The sequence below is a fragment of the Oryctolagus cuniculus genome, chromosome 12, assembly GCF_051225735.1.
Source record: "Oryctolagus cuniculus isolate XC-2025 breed Fujian yellow rabbit chromosome 12, ASM5122573v1, whole genome shotgun sequence".
NCBI classification, from domain to species: Eukaryota; Metazoa; Chordata; class Mammalia; order Lagomorpha; family Leporidae; genus Oryctolagus; species Oryctolagus cuniculus.
Genome location: NC_142878.1, coordinates 113062289 through 113088503, shown reverse-complemented (window position 1 = coordinate 113088503; position 26215 = coordinate 113062289). Strand labels below are relative to the sequence as shown.

Genomic DNA, 26215 nt, shown 5'->3' with positions numbered 1-26215 from the left:
GTGGCAGGTAATTGATGGAACAAGGATATAAGCCACTCTTGCTCATCGCCCAAAAGATAGATCAACACGGGGCCAGTGCTGTGTGCAGTGGGTTAACACCCTGGCCTGAAACGCCAGCATCCCATATGGGTGCCTTTCGAGACCCAGCTGCTCCACTTCCAATCCAGCTCTCTGCTATGGCCTGGGAAATCTGTAGAAGATGGCCCAAGTCCTTGGGCCCCTGCACCTGCCTGGGAGACCCAGAGGAAACTGCTGGCTCCTGGCTTTGGATCGGTGCAGCTGCAGCTCTGGCCATTTTTGGAAGGCCTCTCTCTCACTCTCTCTCCATGTAACTTTGACTTTCAAATAAATAAATCTTAAAAAAAAAAAAAGAAAAACATTGGAATGTATTCCTTGCCCTTGAATCTCAATTGAGTCTCACACCCTATGGCCCTCATACCCCACCCTGCATTCTTTCCCAAGTACCCAAAGCCCCACCCAGTTCCAGGAATTCCCCTCCACCTGCAGCCCCCTATCTCCATTCCCATCCCAATCCCTCCTAAAATATAAGAGTGACAGCCCCTGGGGATCCGGGCATCCTGCCACATAGTCCATCAATGTACATCAAGGCAGTTGGTCACACACCTCTAGGAATTTATTTCCTCTGAATAAATTCAGTCTGGCTGTAAATCCACACACTGCCTGCTCTCTATTCTGCACCTCTTTTCCTAACACTGTGGTGCCCTGTGTGAGGAGGCACCAATCTGCAACTCTTTTCCTAACAGTAATAACAGTTGACATCCTTGCTAACAGAAGGAAGGGCTAAAGACAGACATCAAAAAGCAGTGAGATAAATCAACAGCTATGATTCCATGGTCTCAAATTCAAGATTGAAAAAATGTTGGTCAACTAAATATGGAAGAGGTAAATCCACAAAGCTTCAGCACACCCTTCATACTGCTCCCACTTGGAAAAGGTCAACTGAACACTAGGATACCAGCTGCCAGCTGTGCCCACAGGGACCCCACTGGGCCAGCGAGCACAGGATGCAGGCTGTGGAGCAGATTCTAGTCTGATCCTCCTTCTCCAACCTCCTACCCCCTCGGGCTCCCTGCTGAAGGCTATCAACACCCACCCTGCTGGAATGGCCTCAGGATACAGCAGGAGGCCTGACCAGAAGGCATTCTCTGATCCACTCAAAGTGAGAACCGGCCTTATTTATATTTAAATAAATATATTTAAATATTTAGAGAAAAGGAATCTTGCTGATCTTCGCTGTGCTCTTATCTGTCCTACTTGTGCAGCTCCCCAATCTGTTAACCCTCCCCTTATAACTCTAAAATAAAACACGTTAAGGAAAGTTTGGGCAAGGTAGCTTGCTACTGTTCTTGCACTGGGAGGCTGCAAGTGGCGATGGGAGATGGGACAGCCCAGATTCCAGCCCTGACTTTGCACTGAAAAGCTGCCAGGATCACTGAGAAGCAAGTGAGCCACATCTGGGAGCCGCCAGCGGCCCTAGCACCCACCCCTTCCCCGACACGAATCCGCGCACCTTCTTATTCTCCATACTTGCCATGGAAAGTCCAGGGAGCACGTCCTCTTTCTTCCGGGCACAGAGGAACAAAGTAGAGTGTGGGGCAGAGAAAGTCCCCAGCACGTGGGACCCACAGGCAGCAAATGAAGAGGCGCAGCAGCAGCGGGTGGGAGGCTCTGGGTGTGTGTTTGCAAACTGCCTGGGATTGCAGTGTGGAGCGAGAGGCAGTGAATGTGTGGGAAGGATCAGAGCAGTCAGAGCAGCCTCACGGTACTGCACAAGCTTCCTCTGCTCCTAACTCAGAGGCGCTTGGGCAGGAATGCGCTCCCACAGATTCTTTCCTAACAGGGAATACATCGGGACACCTGAGGACTCTGGGAAATGGAGTCCAGGCTGGGGCATCTGGCTCTCCTCAAGGGCTTCAGAGGGCATTTGCTTTCTCTTCCTTCTCACCTCAGAATCTCAAGGATCAGTTGGTATTCTTCCTTTCGTGAACAAAAGCCTAGAATCTTTTTACCCAGAGGTTTTCTCTTTCATTAGAAGGCTCTTTTCTAGCATTTTCTTCTTAGCATAAACCTCTCCTGCCACCAGATCTCCCACAGGCCCACATCAGAGGGCAGATGATAATGACTTGTTGAGTGCACAGAATATTGAGGTGTCATCTAAATAGAAGACTCATGAGTCAAAACTCACCTCATGAGTGTACTGCAAGGTGAGAAAACTGAGGCAGGGGATTTTGGTCATGCTCAACCTTAGAGGCCTCCTTAAAAAGCAAGAACAAACAAGCAAACAAACAAACAAAACCTATCATAGCTCAGAAATGCCCAGCTGCCCACCTCTTGAGTACATGCTCCTGGAAAATGATACATCCCCTAAAACCAGAAGTAGGGGCAGGCACCATCTTGATACCCTAGAAAGCATATGCAGAGAGAAAAAACCCAACCCTACTAGAACCCATGTTTCAAAGGATCCAGCAGAAGCCTCAGAGGCTGGCCTCATGACAAATTTGCCCACAGGGGAGGCAAGACACAGAGGGTGTGAAGTGTTAGAGTAGACCGCCCGAAAAATGTCACTAAGAGACGTCTCTTATGCAAACAGCAAGGGGAAGCTTTATTGATTATCCAGCATGCTGGGGCTGTCTGATCATCATGAGCAGAGCAGCCCCGAATAACCAAAGGTTAGGGTTTATAAAGGCAAAAACCGCAAAATCGGGAGGGGGGAGAGAATACACGGTTGCTACGTGGTTGCTAATATTTTACAATCAGCAATTATATCTTAAGACATAGACAAATCACATTTTCATTATTAGCTCAGGTAACCCAGGTGTAACCTTTTTATTTTTAAGCTTGAGCAATCATGCTAGGGGGTTTTTGCGCTCTGCCAAGGGTGATGTTGTGCACTGCTATTGTCTGACTATTTGAGATCATAGTTTCAGACCAGAGTCTCACAGTAAGGGGGGGGGGGTGTTTCTTTCCCAGAATGCAGTCTCAAGTGCTCCAAAATGGAGTCCCTACTGTCAAGGTGCTACTTTACTCTGTCTTATTTTCACAGCTGCACCAGCAAGGTTTAAACCTGTAAGCTTAAGCTTAACTTTTTACACCCGCACATATGCAATTTTAACTCTTCATTCCCCACTCCTCGTTGTGAGGATTTCTAATCTTAGAGATTATTCATTTTTGTTTCTCTTAATGTGACATATTGATGTCTTACAACCATGAGTTTAACATTTTTAACTTGTTCCCGCATGAAGGTGATGAGTCTATTTAATACACAAGGTCCTATGGTTACAATTATGAGTAGAACAATTAAGGGTCCTGTTAGGGCTGACAGTAGAGTAGTAAGCCATGGGAACTAGCTGAACCATGACTCACACCATCCCTGTTGAGTTTCCCTCTCCTGTTGCCATTTTTTTCAGTCGTTTTTTGAGTTTGGCCATGGAGTTTTTAACCACCCCAGTTTAGTTGGCATAAAAACAACATCTTTCCTTTAGGGTCGCGCATAAATCCCCTCCCCCATGAAAATGAGATCCAACCCCCGCCTGTTCTGTAATACTGAAATGTAGATACTGGGCTGCATCTGGGAGATTGTGGAAGATTTGTCAGGCAGAAGGGGCGGGGATCTCCACCTGGCAGGTTATCAGGTAGAAGGGGGCAGGGCAGGATGCAAAGGCCAGGCTGCCCATGAAACATTGTCAGGATGACTGAGATGTAGATGCATATGCTGGACACATTAGGCCTTTATGTCACACACACACATAAGCTTATAACTGACTTACTGCCTAACATTTTTTTTTCAAGAGGTAATACCCAAAATTCTTCTTTGGGATTATGGATGGAGTTCCGTTTTCTGTAACTTCTTCGAAGCTGGCATGTGGGCGTCGAGGGGGATTTGGGTATTTCCTCTTGCTACCTGTCTTATGGTGTGCAACAGTGGCTTTGGAAAGACTGTGTTGTTCGATCCAGAGGGCTGCTCAGGTCGTCCAGTGGAATGGGCTGGAAGTCTTGCCTGATGACCATTTGGAGTTCAACAGCTTTTAGTCTGTTAGAGGGCATTAAAAACACATGGTGCAAAGAGAAGCATCAAGATTGCAGAAATTAGTGGGCCAAGGAGAGGAAATAGCCAGGATTTTTATGATCAGATGTTAGGCCAGAAATCCCAGCCCTGCTTGGCCTGGTCCTGGAGCTGTTTGGCTTTTTTCCAGAAAAAGTACAAATTTGGGTTTGTGTCTGTCTAGTCTGATTGACCCAGAGACTATATATATATCTGTCTGTCTATCTATATATATATATTGGATAACTAGTAGCCAGTTTTGCTAGGAAGTTAAGCCAATGTACAAGACGAGAGTCTCAGGCTGGGAAAGAAGACAGACTAATGAATTATTTACATTTAACTATTTATATTATGGATTATTGTGTACACCCCTCAAGAGATAGGCCCTTTAAGTCCTCAGTGAGGACCTGTCCAAATAGGTGTAGGGCTATCTGAGTTAGCTGTTACTGAAAGCCCTGTTTTTAGGAACTGGCAGGGAGGGCTTTCTAAGCTTAATGTTATTGGATAGACTTTTAAGGCCTGGCTGGGTGTGTGAGGCCCAGAGCTATCCATGGGATGTTGGAAGAGAATTGAAAGAGATGCAAATCTCCTTTAAGGGAGGCACCCTGTTGACTTGCATTACATGGCTGGACTAGGAGGAGAGCTGAATAGGAGGCTGATAGAAATAGGCAACTTGCGTTTCACTGACCCTAGGCCATTCCCTCAATAGCAGGGGCTGGAGCTGGAAGCTGGGCAGAGGCTGGGCAGAGCCAAAGGCTTTTTAGCTCGGGGCCACAGGGTCTGCGGTTCTGAACCAGGAGTCCTTCGACACCCAGGGCAGTTCCGTGTCCAGTGACCATGCTCTTGGCAGAGCTGACAGAAGGCATTTGCTGTCATGACAGCTGCTTGTCCAATGTCCTGGCTCCTTATATCAGTAACAGGTGCCGTTTGGGGTGCATTGGCCTTGCTGGGTCTCCTTGACGGCAGATCACCGTGTAAAGCAGCCATTGATTGGCCTGTTGCCTATCCTTTGCTGCTAGCTTGCTCCTTGTTCTCCTGGTGTCTAATAAAGTAGACCAAGGAGGCAGCCTCTATGCTGTCAGTCAAGCGGGTGCTCAACCCAACCCTGATTTTTGGAGATCTTTTTAATATCAGGGTGAGCTAGAAAAACTATGGTCATGGACAAATTATGACACTTAGTATTTTCCTGCGAGTTAAGACCGTGCCCATGAGGAAAACTATGACCTTTTAGGTAAGATCAACTGTGGTGACCTGTTTGTATACTTTGAGGTCATCAGTGTAACTTTTTATTTATTTTTTTAGTTTTGTTTAAAAGGGGAGTTCTGCCCATTTACCACATACACCGAAAAATTGATTTAGCTGTTAGTTTAACCTCTTTTTTTTTTTTATGTTGTTTGGGGCCCTATACTGTGGCCAGGCATTATTACAGAAAAGGTCAGTCATCCCTTACATAAGGTCTGGGGATCAAACTGTACATTACAGTGGAGAGTCCTGCAGAACAGTAGTAGTAACTTCCCTTCTGGAAGAGAAAAGAGGAGAAGTGAGGCAGTGAGTTGGGTCTCTAGCCTGACTTTCTGGGCTTTTAGATTTAACTGGCAGTTTAACCAGTGTTTACTGCGTAGCCTGACTTAGAGGAGAAATTGTGGCAGAGGTCTCTGCCATTCTTTGGCTTCTGGGTATTTACCATGTAGCCTGTGGACACTAGAGTATTTTTGGTTTTTTGGAACCCAGTTTTCTAGCATCTGCCGCATAACCATAATTTAACAGAGACAGTAGAGTACACAATGGATTAACATGAATTTTATGTCTCTTGTTGTCGAATAAACCAGAAATAATTAAAAAAAACCTTGTATATAAGCGTTTACATAATTTAGAATTATTTAACAGAGTCAAAAAGAGCTTACAGGACCTAACTCTAGAAATGGCAGAGTAACCGATTAAGCAGACACTGTTAAAATAGACATTACAGTTTTTGCAAAAACAGATTCCAAGCTTTATGATTTAGACCATTTTTAGATATTTACTAATATTAGTACACATTTTTTTTTAAACCCATTGTTATAACAGAAGATCAGACTTCAACTTTAGGTCAGTGTAATTTTGGCATTAGCACTCAACTCTGTAAACAATATTTTAAAATCGTAAACATTTTAAAACTTTTTATGACTTGTTTACACCTTTTGAAACTTTATACCCATAGTTACTTTTACATAGCCTTGAATTGTCATGTATGGACAACCTATGAGAAATATATTTTTTCAAGTTTTACTTAGCACTGATGCCTAGATGACTTAAGACACTGAGTTATTAATGAATACCACACCATTATTTGAAATAAAAGTTAAAATTACACTTTTATGTTTTTAAGTAACATGAGGATAACACCTCCTGGACAGCAAACACTAGTGCATGTTTACAACTTTGAAAAGATCTTTATCATTAAGAGAAATAAGTTTAAAGCATATTAAAGACTTGTAAAACTGAGCAAGCAAGCCACTGAGCAAACCAAAGGGCATTTGTATTACCTCAATTTTCTGAACTAATCTGCATTGGCTTACTTTAGTTAACAACATAAAGGCTTGTATACACAGAATTGTACTCTTATTTTTATAAGACCACTTTAGCTGGAAAGCAAAAACATAAATACAACATAGGTCTGACACCATTTATAACATTTTAATATATTTTATATAATCTGAATTGACCCAAGCAGCTGTTACTTTAACAAATTTAGAGTCTCATCCTTTGAGAGTTCCAGGGATCCGACTGGAAGCCCAAAGTTGGAAGACTCGGTTTAGAATTTAAGCTGTCAGAGAGTGAAACCATTTAGACAAAATTAGTACATTTCTGATCAGTTGGGTAATCACTCAGACATTAAAAACAGATAAACAATGTAAACAAACTTTGCATTGTAGTTTTTCCAATCAAGACTTTAATGGCAATAGAAAAACGCGAAACCTTCAAGACAGGTGAATGCTCTCAGATGAGTCAGGGACAGCAGCACAGAAAAGAGCTGATTATTAGCATATGAACCCACTGTTTAGGTTTTCATTAGCTGCAAAGAGAAAAACTCATCAGGTTGGAAAGGGTGAATGGCTTAAGGTTCTGGCTCCCTTAGGTAAGGTCAGCAGTAGCATTGAATTGGAAATTCCTCCAGGAGAGGAAAAAGAAGCAGCACTGGGGTGGGGGCTCTGCCCAGAGATATTTGGCTATGCCTGCCGGGGTGCACCAGGCCACATGGACTAGAATAGAGTGCAGAGAAACGCTGTGGTCCCCCATTTACAGGGAAGACTGCACACACCAGGGCTCGGCAGGACTAACCGTGGGGTTGGGTAGGTGCGCCGTTTCACCAAGAGTGTTGGGAACCTCCTAACCAAAGCCAGATCAATTAGGACTACTGCAGACACTCAGTCAATTACAACAGATATTTAACTTTAGCTCTTTTCCAGATTTAGTCCTCAGGCAATCAAAGCTTAGCAACAGTAATAGTTCACAAAAAACTTTAAGACGCACCAGAGCTACCATAAGCTGCAAAGACGGAAAACTTTCTACCAGGTTGGAAAGGGTTAACAGGTAACAGGTAACAGCTCTTCCCTAGGTGGAGAGACCTCTGGAATTTCCCTCTCCCTTTCTCCTGCCCAGTGGTATTGGAATGGAGATGAGGAGAGCAAAAGGGTGGGGGAGGGAGCCCCCAGGAGGAGGAGGAAGGCAGAAAGCAATGAAGCTCCTCATGTCTGGGGGCTGAGTGGGGTTTGAAATCTCCTATCACTCAAGGTTACCCACTACCTAGTTGTCTGAGTTTACCTGAAGGGCCAATATTAGCCTCGGCCAAAGCTAAGCCCTGCTCATGTAGCAGTAGGCAGCATGACCAGGCGTCCCTCCGAGAGAGAGACCTGATCCTCGGGTCACAGTCCAGCCGCCGGGAAGCCAAAGCAAGCTCAGGGGGTCTCCAGGCTCTCAGCCAACTGCCCTTCCTAATTTCCCTCCCGTCCTTACAATCCCTCTGGAGTTTCGGCTGTAGCTGAGCCGTGGCCAGGGGACTCCGCGTACTCGGAGAGCTGTGGGGTGCCGGACACTCAAAGGTCACTTCCACAGATCTGGTCCCGCTTGAGGGAAAGAATACTGACCTCTGATGTCTTCTCAAAATCCCGGTCCGGGTGCCCATGACGGCCAGGCAGGAGAATGGCCTCTTTCACTCAGCGAATGAGTGGTAAATGGAATGAGCCCTCTGGGGGGGCCAATCCACTCCTAGAGCAGACCATTCAGAGGCACAGAAAGACTGCTGCTTTACCTTCTTAATCAGAAGAGAGAGATTAGATCCCCTAGCCCGTACATCAGGCCAGTGAGCCAAAGTAAGAGATAGCAGCGTGGACACAGTTTGACCCATGTTACAGACAGAAAAGCAATTCCCCAAAAAAACTGAAACCTAAAATGTAACCGCTGTTGGCACAAAACTCTCACCTAGGGGAATTTCTGATGGGAGTTTCGCTGAGCGTCCTCAGTCTCCTGGTCCTCTCGGGGCATCCCCCAAGGTGGTAGCCTGGGGCTTCCAGGCACGTCTGCCAACCACAGTGCATACTGTGCCAACCCAAAAACTGAAACCAAAACAGGCCTGTAACCTGAAAAACTGAAACCTGAAGCGCGCATATACTGAGTCCCTACCTTAGGCGCCTTGATACTTACCCCAAGAGATGTCCATTGGAGGCGTCCACGGGCAGCCGAGATCTCGTTGGGGCCTCCAAATGTTAGAGTCGGCCGCCTGAAAAATGTCACCAAGAGACGTCTCTTATGCAAACAGCAAGGGGAAGCTTTATTGATTATCCAGCATGCTGGGGCTGTCTGATCATCATGAGCAGAGCAGCCCCGAATAACCAAAGGTTAGGGTTTATAAAGGCAAAAACCGCAAAATCGGGAGGGGGGAGAGAATACACGGTTGCTAAGCGGTTGCTAATATTTTACAATCAGCAATTATGATCTTAAGACATAGACAAATCACATTTTCATTATTAGCTCAGGTAACCCAAGTGCAACCTTTTTATTTTTAAGCTTGAGCAATCATGCTAGGGGGTTTTTGCACTCTGCCAAGGGTGATGTTGTGCACTGCTAATGTCTGACTATTTGAGATCATAGTTTCAGACCAGAGTCTCACAGTAGGGGGGGGGGGGGTGTTTCTTTCCCAGAATGCAGTCTCAAGTGCTCCAAAATGGAGTCCCTACTGTCAAGGTGCTACTTTACTCTGTCTTATTTTCACAGCTGCACCAGGAAGGTTTAAACCTGTAAGCTTAAGCTTAACTTTTTACACCCGCACATATATAATTTTAACACTTCAGAAGGTGTATTATGAGTTGTAGCCTTGTGGTGCTGGCTACAGCTACTAACACACTAGGAATAAGTGGTAGGCAGCAGTCTAAGCTATCCCTGCCTCTGTCTGGCCAGCACCGTAGCATGCATGGACTGAGCCTGCCCTTGGAGTGCCTGCTGAGGCCAACAGATACATGGAGACCTAAAGTCAGAGGAAGGAGGAAGCACTGCTGCAAGGTTGGAAAGTTGCCATAGCAATGGCATTTTCAGGGGGTGATGTGGCAGGGGCCCTGGGAAAGTGGGCTGATCTGATCCTATGTTCTTCCTCTTATGTTCTTCTAAGCTTAGCTTTGCCTGGGTTGAGCACAACAACCTGGGTGGGTAATGCTGAGAGGCCACCAGATGAGATTCTGGTTAATGTATGCAGGTTGTGAGTCACAGTGCACAGAGTATGTGCAACACTGGGTGTTGACCAATGTGCTCACCCACATGCATGATCTGAGGGTCTGACACAGGGAAAGTAGGGCATAGGGTTTGTAAGACAGACTGGTGAGTGAGTGAACTGGCTGACTTCTTAGCTGGGACTACTAGAGAAGGGGAGGAGAGGTTTGCAGGCTAGAAACAGAGCAAAGAGATAGCAGTTAGTACATTCCATTTGCCCCTTCCCCAAGATGCACAGCCAAGGTTAGCAGCTGACTTCTTAAATCTGAATTGGTGGTAGTAGTCATGTTTGAAGTTGTGAAGAAGGGACTCATGTGGCTAACATTCTGCCTGTCCTTCCTGCAAAAGGTCCAGCAAATAATATTTCCTTAAAACAAACATAGGCATGCACATAGTGTGAGGCTTTACAGAAAGTTCTTGCAAAATATAAGTACTCCTTGCAGACTTGAAACATGTTATGTGTGTGGCCACTCATTGGGATTTGTAGTTTCATCATTAGGGCTGGATTTTGCCCTGGTGGAGCACAAAACTGTGTCTACTGGAGTCTCTGGCCACTCCTATTGCATTTACCTTTGTTAGTCATTTCCTCAGGTTCCCAGCTGAAAGGCACCAAACATGAATCTCTTTAGCTAAAGACTAAAATCTATCTGAACTGCAATAGGTAGTAATTGGCTAAATTTTCATTACAAAGTTTCTACCAGAGCTTGCCTTCATCAAAGTCTGTTTTATTCTGACTTTTTCATGCACAGTGATGGAGCCAGGACAAAAAGCCTTAAATCCATGCTAACCTCTCACTTACATAACAAGCAGTCCCCTGTTTCTCTACCTTGCTAATACAATCCCACCTCGCATTGATTATTCCTGCCCTAACAGGCCTATTGGACACAACACTATTTGAAGACTCTTCATATCAGTCTGAGAGCTCTCCATCTCCTCCCAAGCTGTCTGCCCCTTCTCAGCTCAGCCTCACAGTCCAGCCTCAGTCTAAACCCCTCCCATCTCACACTGTTATCTGAAAGGACCTTTAAAACTAGCCCAAACTCTTCCTCTGTCTCAGCAGCCCCCAGCTTTGGCTCAAACCTCCAAGTCCCTTCCAGCCCCTTTGTATTATAAACCACTAGTCTGCAAGGGAGGGTGTTCTTTTTTTTTCTGCTATGTGTTCACTGGCAACTCTCTTTCATGAATTCACCTGAGAGGGAGCCCCTCCCAGGTTTTAGTCTTCCAAATAAAACTGGTCTGACTGTGGCTTCATGCTTTCTCCTCTTTCCTAACTCACAGCATGTCTTGTTTTGAGGACTTGTGTTTGGAGATTTAAGTATACCACCTCAATCTCCTACAATTTAAAGGCCAATTTATGGCCAGTGCCACGGCTCACTAGGCTAATCCTCTGCTTGCAGCACTGGTACCCTGGGTTCTAGTGCAGGTTGGGGCACCGGTTCTGTCCCAGTTGCTCCTCTTCCAGTCCAACTCTCTGCTGTGCAATCTGCCTTTCAAAGGGATGCTGGCCTTTTTCCTCTCCTAGAGATTCCATAGTGAAACACAAAGCAGCCTGGAATGACATGCTTTTCATTAGTTAGAGCAGTGCAGTAAATGAATGACATTGAATTAGGTTGGCTGAGAAAAAGAAGGAAAAATTTAAACAACAGTTTTTTTGTGATGATTCTTTGATAGCTGACATCGAAGTATGTTTCTAGAATGAACAAGGTAAGGGTTTACTGCACATGGTGAACTGAATAAGCAATAACTTTATCATAGCCTTATCAACTGAAAATATGTAACTTTAAACATTATTTTTAATGCTTATATAAATTAGCTTTCACTTAGACACTGTAAACCATATTTTTCTATTACATAGTTCACCCACTTCTTGAGTGTCTGCTATTCAATGCCAGGTGCTTGATCCAGTGGCAGAATTATCATCCAGCTTGAGCCACTCTACTGAACTATCAACAGTAGTTAAAGAAGAATCCTAAAGCAGAGGTTAAAATTAAACCAATATTTTGATTTACAATGAATGTAAAATACAGCAGAGATCATGGTGCATGAAGCAATTTTGAGTTTACATGTTTATAATATTTCAATGTTTAAAATATCTTTTCTTCCTAAAGATAAAGTGTAACATGTGCATATGTATACAGCCATCTATGTACACTGGATTGTAGTTGTGCTCCTGGTGAATCTTTTCTCCCCAGATTCACTTAAAAATTCATGGGAGTACCACTGCTATAAGACCTTCTACTAAAAATATTTCACAGTAAGACAGAAAAAATAGCTGGGACACATTATTAAATTTTCAAGTAATGTTATGCACAGTATTATTAATTAATTAATTAATTAATATATGCTCAACAGTAAGCTTAGAACTATAAATGTACCATGTAATTAACATTAGAGAATAAAACTGTTACAGGTAATGGGAGAGGACATAGAGAAGCATTTTTCCTGCTGCTCAAAGAGAAACAAAGAGAGGGAAAAGCCTAGGATGTCATCCATTCAGTACGCTTGTCTAAATTCTTTACATATGTTTCTACATTTTTTCAATTAAATGAAGTACAGATAATTCTGTAACAATGTCAAATTGCTTCCCTAATAGCTACTTGCCTTGCAAGTCAAATTTGCTTTATATTAGGATTTACAAAAATAATAAAAGTCAAGATGAGAAACCATTATCATCCTGGTTCCAAGTGACATAATTTGGCCTTTCATCAAAACTGGTAATTTCTGAAGTTTTGCTACACATGAAAAGAACAGGTGTCACAGAACATGATTAAAAAATTTGTTAAAAATTAATAGAAAATCACCCTTGAAGGAGCTTTCCAAAAGACACTATAGGCAGCAGTTCAGTTAGAAATATCAGCCCTGAAGAGGTAGAAAATTTGAGCACATTATCTGAAGACAGCTTTGGCACCATCTTCTCTCTCCTCAGGATCAACGTTTTCAAGTAAGACAATTTCATGGTAACAGGAAACCAGGTTCCATAACTGAACAAAAAGGTGCTGGTCAACTCCCATGTCTCAATAATTAGTTTATTACATACAAAACAGAACATGGTTATGGACATGCCTGCACTTGATTTATTTTGGTCTGTTTCCATGATCAAGTTTATTCATAAGTGAATTTGATTTTAATAAATACAAAAAGGTATCATTCGTAACAAAGATACAAAGAAAACCCCCTGCAATAAAACCTATTTTCAAAAATATCAAGAAAACAACAGGGAGATGATTTGGTGCAGCTTTCTTAAGAGATCATAGAGAGGACACGGTTTTAAATAAAAATGGCAAGATCAATAACCAACAAGCAATATCAGTTGCACAGAACTAGATGATTCTGTAACATTTCTCTTTGAGGTCTTAGTTTTCAAACTACAGATCACCCTGAAGAAGTGGCAGCTAATGACAGGTATCACCATCACAAACAGAGGCCTGTTGAAGTTCAATACAGTCCTGCATTAGTTCACATCATTTAAGTATTTCTAGCATAGGACATGATACAGGACAAAACTCAAAGTAGGAATAAAAATATTATTCTGCAGTGGAATAAAGGCAAAAAATGTTTGAAAGTGTTAACTTTTAAAGCTTTAAGCATTCCTGTTTAACCAGGATTTTTAAAAAATTATATAATCATAAAATTGGCAAAGGTTAATGGGAAGACAAAGAACTACAAATATGTGAAATGATGAATTAGGTTAAAAATTACTTTGTACTGGGGCCGGCGCCATGGCTCACTTGGTTAATCCTCCACCTTGCCGCGCTGCCATCCCATATGGGATATGAATCAATGGAAGGAAGACCTTCCTCTCTCTCTCTCAGTGTCTATAACTCTACCTGTCAAATAAAAACAAATTACTTTGTACTTTTTGATGTTTATACTGCTTCTTGGGGCTGGCACTGTGGCACAGTTGGTTAATCCTCCGGCATTACTGGCAACCCATGTGTGTGTCAGTTCTAGTCCCAGCTGCTACTCTTCCAATCCAGCTCTCTGCTATGGCCTGGGATAGCAGTGGAAGATGCCCCAAGTGCTTGGGCTCCTGCATCCACGTGGAAGAAGCTCCTGGCTCATGGCTTCAGATCAGCGCAGCTCCAGCCATTGTGGCCATCTGGGGAGTGAACCAGTGGATGGAAGACCTCTCTCTCTGTCTCTGCCTCTCTCTATAACTCTGTATTTCAAATAAATAAAACAAATCTTAAAAAAAAATACTGCTTCTTCATGAATCTGTAATTACTACTCTAAAAGTTACATGCAGGCTGAGGGCAGTCCTCCATTACAGAAAGTAGAAAATGAAACAAAATGAAGTTCTAATACTAGGAAACAATGGTTAAGCTCCAAAAGATGTTTTTGAGTATTCCTTTTCACTAATGAGGGTAGTCTGTCCTTTTCAGTAGAGACCTGGTTCACTTTGTTGAGCTTCATTAACTTTGTCCAGAAATATCAGTAGTGGGATCAATTCCTCCTGAACCTCTCTGTGCACTTTTGATGCAAAGATGACAAACATTTTATTGCTGGTGAGTTGGCTGAGATATGGTTTTAGCTCATCACCAATCACTGCATGAACAGCCACCAGACAGAGGACACCAGCTTCCTGAACACTGCTCTCTGAGTGATCATAACCCTGTATTAGGCCTAGCATACTTTCTGGCAATAGTAGGTTAAGGGGTTCCTTGGACTTTCTCGCTATCACATTTGTTTGCATTTTGATTACAGCCATGTTAATTGGGTAATCTGTAGTCTGGATGATAGGACCAGGCACTTTGATACATTGCTCTGGAGTAATGGAAGTAGCTAATGCTGATGCAGCTCCCTCAGCCGATCTCATCACCTCCTTATGAGGATCTTTATGTGCTTCCAATGTTTTCATTACAGTCAGTTCTGCATCGTTTTTAAATCTTGCTGGTTGATGCCTTAGGTTCTCTCAAAACCTCTAATGCCAAAGCCCTGATTGTTGGCTCTTTATCTCCAAGGGTTTCAAGCAATAAAAGCAATATTGTTTTGAAATGTTCATCCCAAACACTGAAAGATTTTTCCTATTCCACTTTCATGAATTCTTAGAGGGTGATCTTTCTTTCTTCCACACGTTCATTGTGATTAGACAGCTCCTTCAATAATTCTGCAACTAGGTCAGAATGCTCTAAGGAAAGATCATCAGGAAATTGGGCAGCATCATCATCAAACATGGGTTCCTTGACTGTAGAAATGTTGAAGGGACTGATGCTATCTTAAGAATGGTGTGGATTATAGTCTTGAGAGCATAGGTAGGAGTGAGCAGGCAACAAATGGAGCAATGAAGTTTTATTATCAAGAGCTGTTTGGCTTGAGTCAGTAGCATCACCTCCTGCTCTTGGGTCAGCAACACCAGGACCACCACACACTGAATCACCATCATCTTTTTTAGAATCCTTTTTCAATGGCTCATTCATATCTTCTTGACTACAGAAACTGAAATTCTGTATTGCTTCAGTGACACCTCAAAGAGAGCTGTAAATATCTTCAGAGTTTATATTTTCTGAATCATACTCAAATGCACTTGGAGATAATGTATTCTGTGATTTACTGGTAGGAGAAGTAAGAGGAATGGACTAGTTGGCTGGCGATCATGGTGTTGGCCTCATCAAAGGATTCCCCATGGAATTCTGCATTCTGTTGCTGGTATTTCAAAGGTGATTATGAAGAAGCTTGGTAGCACCATCCTGAAAAGATTTTGGTAAAGTTCCTAATAACATTGTAAACTCCAGTGTATTGAGTTCAAATAAAGAAATCAGCACTGATTGTGCTGCCTTCCGAACATCAGAACATTTGGGTTCTGTTGCCAAATGATAACTTGAGACATTGCCAGGCAAGTTTCACTGTAATTTATAAAATCTCATGTGCCCATCTGTTTGGCTATAGTTTTTATGTATATAAGTATAGCAACGTTCACCTTGAAGCTTGGTGTTTGGGTCTGGTCAACTGTAAATCTCATTAGAATATTAAACTGAAGATCAATTGGAAAAGATTCTCTGGTGCCATCAGGGCTTTTCTGAACTTTTGCCTGAACAGACCCAAGCAAGTCAGCACCCATTTCTTTTTTTATTAGTTGTGTGAGCAGCACAGATAACCAATCTTGAGGATCATCCTTGTGGACCTGTATCAAATCCACTAGGCTCTCCAAAAACATGTTGAACACCCTGCCATAAGGATTAGAAAATATTCTTGTGAAAATCTCACATAATCTTTTCAGGTCAACTCGACTTAAGGGTCTCTGATTTTTTTTAAATAAGTTCTGCAGGCCCAGGAGTCCTTCCTTCCTTTCTGACCAATTGGAACTAGCACATCTATTAAGGACTTTTGCAGCATCTTCCATCTGCCTCATATATGTTGGACTACTACCATTTTGAGAACTATATAAGCCTTCTTAATAACCACTAGGCACATTGCTGTTGGCATCATCATCTGAAAACATTCCATATAATTCATATCTTTGAGCAGGTTTTTCCAGGGCATCTGCTACTGCCTCTTCCACATTGGAACCTGTGTTCAGGACTCTCATATCACTGACTGATTAAAACCAATACCTGGATTAATGTCAAGATTATAATTGAAATTGTTAAGATTGTAATTGGTATTGTCAAGATTGTAATTGACATTAGTTTCACATAGGTTTTAGTTCAGCTTGACCCCAGTAATCATGTATTCCCCCATGATCCTAGCAACCATATATTCCCCTCCCAATTTTGCATTTTTTGCCTTTATAAACCCTGTTGCTTTGCGCTGCAGGGTCGATAGTTCTTTAGGGCATGCACCCATTCTCCATGCTGGCAATAAAGGACCATCAAATTTTATCAATGTGTGGTGCTCCTTTGTTTACACTCACTCAGGTACAACAATGAGACTTTTGAGGCTGTGATAGAGACCATTCCAATCTGCCTTGGATCATTTCCTCTGAGGGAAATTCTCATGCTGCTAGGACACCCAGGAAACCCTGTGGAGAGGCACATGTATGTAGAAATCAGGACATAGCCAAAGTCCAGTGACAGCTTGTCAACCATGTGAATGAGCTTTAAGTGAGTCCATCAGCCTCAGTCAAGCACTCAGATGACTGCAGCTCAGTGGATGTCTGACTTCAGCCGCAGGAAAGACCCTGCACCACACAGTTACTCCATCATTTTCCACATTTCCAGCTCACAGGATCTCTGAACAATATCAACTGATGATCTAATGATTCTTTTAAAGCCGGAGTTGGGATAATTTCTTGAGAGCAACATTAGATAGCCTAAGTAAGGACATTTTTGGTTGTTGGAAAAGAAATTTTCTTGGCTTGCTTATTGTCTTATATCTAACTGTGCTCAAAGACCGTTTTACCTCATACAGTTGTTCCCCTAGAAGCATGCAGTGGCAGCAGGGAGGCATGTACACTATGATCCTGAAGTGCTCGGTGTTTACCATGAGGCCAACTGCAGCCGTTATTATGTGTGGATGCCTTGGTTGTTCCTGGCTTAAGGACTATGACTGTCTTGCAGGCCTACACCATTGGGCTGCATCAACCTGCTGCTGTGGGGGCTGTTTCTATAGAAAGCAGGAGGGGAAGAAGAGAACCTCAGCATTGGGCACTTGGGAGACAGGAGGAATAGGACCTTTCAAAGAAAAATGGGCTCAGATTTTTTAAAGCTTTCTTTTTTTATTTGTATTTATTTGTTGAAGAGACAGTTATAGAAAGAAAAAGGAGAGAGGAAAGAAGAGAAGGAGAGTGATGGAGGGAGAGAGGGAGAGAGAGAGGGAGGGAGAATCTTTCATCCACTGGTTCATTCCCCAAAAGGCCACAGTAGCCAGGATTGAGCCATGTCAAAGTGAGGAGCCAGTCACTCCATCCAGGTCTCCCACATGGTGCCATCCTCCATTGCCTTCCTAAGTACAGAATCAGGGAGCTAGATCAGAAGTAGAGTAATCAGGAGAATACCCATATGAAATGCTGGCACTGCAGGCTGTGCCTCAAGCCACTTCTTGTGGGCTCATTTCTTGTGACTGATTTTTCTGTGGTCTTTCTTTAGAAAAGTAGAACAGTGGCAGACAGCTCTGTGATGTAGCAGGTAAAGCTGCCACATGTGGAATCAGCATCCCATATGGGAGCCAGTTCATGATCTTTCCTCTCCACTTCCTGTCCAGCTCTCTGCTGATGTTCCTGGGATAGCCCAATCACCTGGCCCCCTGAGACCCTGTAGGAGATCAAGAAGAGGCTCCTGGCTTAATCCCAGCCCAGCTCTGGCCATTGCAGCCATCTAGAAAATGAACCAGTGGACGGAAAATTCTCTCTCTCTCTGTCTAAATTTTTTAAATGAAAACAAAATAGGTAACAGAAAATATAAACCAGGGAGAGTTCAGGTGACATAAAAGAATCAGTTCCACATCAGTACACATATAAAAAAGGAAAAGTGGTGTATTTTACCTTTAGCAGACTTTACTTTTCCCTTCTTCTCTTTCCTATTCTCCATTGAAGAAATGGCTTGCCACTGGGGCACTGGCATCAGGACTTCTGAGGCCTTGGAAGGCAGGATATGGGTAAGGAGAAGTCCAAAGAAGGAAAGTATGGGTGAAAGGGAATAGCATTTGGGAGTCGCCCATGCTATATTTTTTCAGCTTCTACCTCCTTCCTGTGCTATAGAGTCATCTCTACTTTTTCAAACACCATATTATTTCTCTTAAACACCACATTATTTCTCTTAGAGTGACCAAATATGCTTTAGTAGGAAATGAGACTACAATTGCACACACATTCATTGCATGCCCACCTGAACTTTCATAATCACATGGTACTTCCATTATGAAATTTAGTGCCTCCTGCTTCACAGCACCTGCTTATATATGTGTGTTTGTAGGCTTGAAGTGGATTCTAAACTCAGATAATTACAGAGCTTTGTTCTCTTTTCTTGAAGAGGGTCCCATCCATGTTCCTGAAGGTAAAGTCTTATCTGTGCCTCAATTTGGTCCATCATGGCCATTTCACATCTTTCTCTCAAGAATGTTCACTTATTTATTTACTTATTTCTTTAAATGCTTATGGCATAATGTAGTGCATATTTTAAAGACCTGTATCACCAATTTCCTTCCTAGATTTAGGCACCAAGTCCTTCCAGACCTAGGCCAAGCTAGTTCATGCAACTTACCAGGGCGCACCTGATTTTTTAAAGATTCATTTATTTATTGAAAGGAAAAGTTACATAGAGGCAGAGACAGGGTTGGGGAGAGAAGATCTTCCATCCACTGGTTCACTCACCAAATTACTTCAGTGGCTGGAGCTGGGCTGATCTGAAGCCAGGAGTAAATAAGTAAATAAATAAGTGAACATTCTGGCCAGGAGCCAGGAGCTTCTTCTAGATCCCACATGGGAGTAGGGGACCACACATCTGGGCCATCTTCTACTACCTTCTCAGGCCACAGCAGAGAACTGGATCAGAAGACGAGCATTCAGGTATTGAACCAGTGCCCATATGGGATGACAGGATGCAGGTGGTGGTTTCACCCACTACACCAGTGTCAGCCATGATTTATGCCTGATTCAAGATTATCTTCTGGGGCCAGTGTTGTGGCATTGAAGTTTCAGCCACTGTTTGTGAAACTGGCATCCCATCTGGATGCCAGTTTGAGTCCTGGCTGTTCCACTTCCTATCCAGTTCCCTGCTAATGCATCTGTGAAGGAAGCTGAAGATGGCCCTAGTATTTGGACCTCTGACAGCATGTAAGAAGACACTCCTAGCTCCTGGTCTTGGCCTGGCCCAGCCCTAGCCATTGCAGCCATGTGGGAAGTTAACTAGTGAACCAGGCCAAACCCATGGGGAAGGAACTCAATTTGGGTTTCCCACTTGGGTGGCAGGGTTCCTAGTACTTGGGCCAAATTGTGATGCTTTCCCAGATGCATTCAAACAGAGATGTATTGAAAGCAGGACAGGCAGCATGTGAAGTTTTAAGCTTTTTGTTTAGTGAGAGAAATGCATAGGAGAGTGAGGGCCCTATCTAAAAGAGAAAGGGAAATATGGGTTCATACCAAGCACCAGAAGCCAGCTACATGGAGGGGCATTCTGGTGGGAAAGCATGGGTCAGGTGGCCAGAAGACCATGTGCCCCAGAGGCACAGAGCAGCAAGGGGATTCAGGGCAAAAGGAAGAAAAAGGGCAAAGGGCAAAATGTCAAAAAAGCCAGATCCACTATACTTCAGGCCTTTCATCCACTTCCCAAGTGGAGTGGTTAACTAGTCTGGCAGATGGGTACACTGGTGTGGCCAGGAAGGGGCATGAGATCACACAGGGGACATGGTGAAGGTGTGGCCTTCCAGCTCACAAACCTGATCAATCCTGTCCTATATGCCTGCCTACAACAATTAGAGACATAGATATGTGACAACATTTTCCTATTAAAAAAAGATTGAAAACTCTCTCTTTTAGTGTTTGATTTATTTTCTAGGCTAAATAAATTTATCCTTTAGGAGCAATTATTCCAAATAGTATTATGATAACTTCCTTTTCATTTTAGTAAAGACAAACAATGAATTTAAATGGAGGCAGAAGGGGCCAGCATTGTGGTACAGTGGGTTAACATGCAGCTTCTGATGCTAGCAGTCCATGTGGAAGTGGTGATTCAAACCTCAGCTGCTCTGCTTCTGATCCAGCTTCTTGCTAATACACCAGTATTACACTCACTCCCTGCCAATACACCAAAGAAATCAGCAGATAATGACTCAAATACTTGGGCCCTGGCCACTCCTGTGGGAGACGTGGATAAAGTTCCAGGCTACTGGCTTCAACCTGGCTCAGACTCAGCTGTGAACCAGGAAATGGAAGACCTTTCTGTTTCTCTAACTTTTCCTTTCAAATAAATAAACAAATCTTTGAAGAAAAAAGAAAAGAGCTTCAGAAAACATTTATTTGTATGCCCCCCCTACAGTAAAACAGATACTGTGTCTACCATATCATAGGCACAATCCTAAAAAATATCCAAAAATGTAAATAGAGAATGGATTCTGCCCTATATTTAAGTTTATATACATGTATATATGATATATATGTATGTATATAAACAAGGAAGAACAGAAAAGTATAATTTGCCAATTCTACAAATGAAGTGAAGAACTTAAAGTAAGGGTATAGAGGAGGAAATCGTATATAAGTCTGGGAAGCTCAGAAAATGCTGCAAAAGTAATGTCATATTTTGACAAATGGATTAAGCACAAAGATATTGTGAGAAGGTTATTCTAGACAGGGAAGCATGAGCAAAATATGAGCTATGAAACAACATGGCAAACGATGGGTACGAAAGTCATGTGATAAAATAAGAATATATTTGATGGGAAAGAGGCAGAGTGATAAATGGCAAAGTCAGAGCCAATCCACAAATGACATGGGTTATACTAGAATGTGAACCTTTACCTTCATTAAATTGCAATCCTCTCAATAAGCAGTTGTTATGACATGAAAAATATACTTTATAATGGCCACATTAAGGGCTATGATATAGCAGATTAAACCACTGCTTGTAGTGCTGGCATCTCATATGGGGGCTTGCTCAAGTTCCAGCTGCTCCACTTTTGATAATTTGTCTGGGAAATCAGTGGAGGACAGCCCAACTACTTGGGCCCCTATACCCTTATGGGTGACCCAGATGAAGCTCCTGGCTCCTGTCTTTGGCCTGGCCCAGCCTTGGCCACTGCAGACATTTAGGGAGTGAACCAGCAGATGAAAGACCTCTCTCTCTCTCTTGCTCTCACTCTCTCTCTCTCTCACTCTCCCTCTCCTTCTCCCCCTTCCTCTCCCTTTCTGTCTCCTTCTCTTTCTCTGTAACTCTGTCATTTGAATAAATATAAATGAATCTTTTTTAAAAAGGCCATTTTAGCAATAATATAAAGATACATGATTATGTGTTCAGGATATGATGTACCAGAACATTCACAAGACGCATCTAGATAATAGATTTGGATAAGGGGTAGATGAATACACTCAGGAAATACATATGCATTAAAAATATCTTTCAGCTGGTGCCACAGCTCACTAGGCTAATCCTCCACCTGCGGTGCCGACATCCTGGGTTCTAGTCCCGGTCGGGGCACCGGATTCTGTCCCGATTGCACCTCTTCCAGGCCAGCTCTCCTCTGTGGCCTGGGAGTGCAGTGGAGGATGGCCCAAGTCCTTGGGCCCTGCACCTGCATGGGAGACCAGGAGAAGCACCTGGCTCCTGCCTCCGGATCAGCGCGGTGTGCCAGCCACAGTGCGCTGGCCACAGCGGCCATTGGGGGTGACCCAATGGAGAAGGAAGAGCTTTCTCTCTGTCTCTCTCTCTCACTGTCCAGAAAAATATCTTTGAATTTTGAAATTACAGATATCAACATTTCTTTTAAGGGCACAAAATATACTTTCATTACAGTATATAAATATTTATTTCTGGGCTAATGACAATATGTATTTTTCAGTTTAATGAAAATATTTAATATTAAAGTAACAATCCAAGGTGCTATGGAATAACTATCTGAATGTTAATCTTTAAATTTTAAGATGTAAACTAGAAATGCCTGTCATTATAGAGTAATAAAACATTTTAAATACTACCATGATATAAAAGATACATATATAACCATATTTTAAAATTCACAAGGTTGATATATTCACTTTGAAACATCATATTATAATAAAATTCTTTGAAAAGTTTAAGAAAAAATATATTATGAAAAAAGAATGCAGAGACTTCAAAGACTTTTCCAACAAAATAATGTTTTTTAATTCCATTTATAGGGGTTCATACAATCTTCCTTCCTTCCTTCTTTCCTCCCTTCCTTTCTTCCTCCCTTCCTCCCTTCCTCCCTCCCTCCTTTCCTCCTTTCCTCCTTTCCTTCTTTTCTTCTTCATTTATTTGAAAGACAGAGTTACAAATAAAGAGAGGGAAAGCTAGATCTTCCATTCACTTGTTCAGTCCACAAATGGCCACAATGGCCATTTATTTATTTGGATCAGTCTAAATAAAGAGCCAGGAGCTTCTTCCAGGTCTCCCATGTGAGTGCAGTGGCCCAAGTATTTGTGCCATTACCTGCTGCTTTTCCAGGTGCATTAGCAGAAAGCTGGATCAGAAGTGGAGAAGCCAGGTCTCAAACCAATGCCTATATTGGAAAGCTGGCATCCCAGGCAGCTTTACCCTATGCCACAATGCTGGTCCCTATTTTTGGAATTTTTGAAGAATCTTACAGCTTTAATGTTTTGGCCAAATGATTAAGACACCTGCTCTCCATAATGAAGACCCTGAAGTTGATATCTGGTTGTGCCTCTGGCCTCCAATTTCACCCAAAAGCAAGCCCTGAAAAGCATTGGTGATAACACAATTAATTAGAATCCTTCTACCCATATGGGAGCTCAAGATTAAGTTTTTGGTCCTGGCTTCTTCCCATTTCAGGCAGTTGGAGAGTAAATCAGTGGGCATGATGGGAGCTATCTCTCAATCTCTCTCTCAGTTCCTTGTTCCCAGATTTTGCCTGGCCTAACCCCAGCTATTGTGCATATTTGGGGAGTAAGTAAATCAGCAGGTGGACAATCTCCCTGGTTCTCAAAGAAAAAAAAATACATGCAATTAAAAAGCCCTGAAAATAACATGTGAGAATTTTGATTTCTGGTGTTGATTTATATTTTAATTCCATTTCACTTGAGAAATGCACTTGGTAAGATTTCAATTTTCTAGAACTAATAGTTGAGACATTTTCTGAATTAATAGGTGCTCTCACCTGAAGAGTAGTTAAGAATATGTGTTCTGGGACTGGTGTTGTGGTGTAAGGGGTTAAGCCACTGCCAATTCTGAACCAGCTTCCTGCTAACGTAACTGGGAAATGAGCAGAAGATGGCCAAGTGCTTAGCCCCTAAACCCATATTAGAGACTCAGAAGAAGCTCCAGTCTCCTGGATTTGGCCTGGCCTACCCTTAACTGTTGTGGTCATTCGGGGGAGTGAACCACTAGAAGGAAGATCTCTCTCTTTGTCCCTTCCTCTCTCTCTCTGTAATTATGCCTTTCAAATAACTAGATAAATAAAACTTTTTGTTTTTTTTTTTTTTTTTTTTTTTTTTTTAGAAAAAGAGCATGTGTTCTGATGCGGCCAAGTAGAATGCTTCTTATAGAATTGTTAGAAAAGTTGATCTCCACTGTTGTTCACATCTGCTGTTTCATACTGATTTTATTTCTGGTAGTTCTATCTTTTCTTGGATATCAGGTTTTAACATTTCCTTCCAGTTATTCTGTTGCTGTCTGATTCTCCTTCTACTGTGTCAATATTTTCTTTTTTTTTTTATTGAGTAAATATAAATTTCCAAAGTACAGTTTCTGGATTACAATGCCCCCCCCCGCACAATTTCCCTCCCACTCACACCCCTCCCATCTCCCACTCCCTCTCCCATTCCATTCACATCAAGATTCATTTTCAATTCTCTTTATATACAGAAGATCGATTTAGTATATATTAAGTAAAGATTTCATCAGTTTGCACCCACACAGAAACACAAAGTGTCAAATACTATTTCAGTACTAGTTATAGCATTTTCATTGAGTATTATTCATCATAGCTAATTCACTGCAGCCAAGATTTGGAAGAAATGTCACTGTAAAGATGAATTTGTGAAGAAAATGTAGTCCATACACACAATGGGATTTAATGCAGCCATTGGAAAGAAGAAATTCCTTGACATGGATGAAATTTGAGGATATTATGATAAGAAAATAAGCCAAACAAAGAAAAATACTATAAGATTCCACCTAATTAAAGTCTTTAAAGCACTCAAAATGCTAGAAGTAGAAATATGGTTCTGGATGGCAGGAAGGGTTTACTCTTTAATGAGATGAAGAAGTACTGGAGATCCATTACACAAGGATGTGTTTGTGTGTGTATCACTACTGAACTGTACATGTAGATGTTAAAGATGGTAAAGTTAGTATGTGCTTTTATCATAATTATCACTTGGGGGTTATTTTGTTTGTGAGATGCTGTATCCAAATCCTCTTGTACCTTACCCTAAAAATGGCCCTGCCTGTGGTCTTAAGTCACTCTGAGATTGCATGTGAGCATAGCTGTCATCAGGTCACTCCCAGGTGGATGTTTGGCAGTCCATGACTGGTGTGTCCAGAAATATCGAGAAACATTGCAAATATATGCTTCTTTTCTCTTCTCCCAATCTTGTCTGTGTGGTTATCAGAATGGTTTTGCTTGAGAGTACAGGAAGCCCCAGAGGTCTCCAGAGTTCATGACAATGCAACTGCAGTGCAGTAGGAACTTGCTCTGTCATGAATGGTACCTCCATTTGTCAGTAAATGGGCAGCTTCCTTTTCCTGGCCCAGGATTTCTAAGTGTGCCCAGGAAATAGTAGTTCCAATATTACTTCATTAGGTCTCTGGCAGATGTTTATAGCATGCAGAAAATAACCACGAAGGTATAGCCTTCCCCAGATTTTCACTGGCCTTCATGTTCCATTAAGGATGCTGTTTCAGAGAAGGAACATGAGAGTCTGGCATTTTTCTTCTCTATCCCATGGCAGTGACTGCAGTGGGCTTAAGTGTGTGGTGAGCACAGGAAACATAGCTGAGTGGAGAAATTCACAGTGCCCTGAAGAGTCAGTGTATTCTTCCATGAGTTCAATAAACACAGTGGTAAAAGGTGCTGGAAGAGGCCCATATAGTATTGAGGGAGGAGAAAACAGAGGGTTAGAGTAGGCAACAAGAAGGAATTGTGTGTTTATGTACAAAAGTTTTAAATGTATAAAAATTTTACTTGAGATTTAATGGAGTATTTTCATAATTTCTTTTTTTTTTAATTTACTTTTTTTGACAGGCAGAGTGGAGAGTGAGAGAGAGAGACAGAGAGAAAGGTCTTCCTTTTCCATTGGTTCACCCTCCAATGGCCGGTGTGGCTGGCACGCTGCGGCCGGTGCACCGCGCTGATCCAAAGGCAGGAGCCAGGTGCTTCTCCTGGTCTCCCATGGGGTGCAGGGCACAAGGACTTGGGCCATCCTCCACTGCACTCCTGGGCCATAGCAGAGAGCTGGCCTGGAAGAGGGGCAACTGGGACAGAATCCGGTGCCCCAACTGGGACTAGAACCCGGTGTGCCAGTGCCGCGAGGTGGAGGATTAGTCTATTGAGCCACGGTGCCGGCCAATTTACATAATTACTTCAAAGTATTCATTCACAGTTCCTTCCTTGTTTCCAACAAACCAGTTTCCTTCTTGTTAATTAGTGTTATTTGCAATTATAATATAGTTTTAACTTATTTGAGAGACAGAGAGAGAAAGTGACACAGAGAGGAAGAGAGCTCTCATTTGCTAGGTCAATCCCCAAAGGTCTGCAATCACTAAGACTGAGCCAATACCAAAAGTAAGAGCCAGGAACTTAAATTGGTGCCCAGAACCAAAATACTTAATCCATAATGCA

General features: G+C 42.5%; 1 pseudogene; it reads right to left on the bottom strand.

Moving 5' to 3' along the window:
- Positions 1-14217: 14217 nt before the first annotated feature.
- Positions 14218-26215, bottom strand: part of LOC127485933 (CLIP-associating protein 2-like) — a 99462-nt pseudogene continuing 87464 nt past the window's right edge.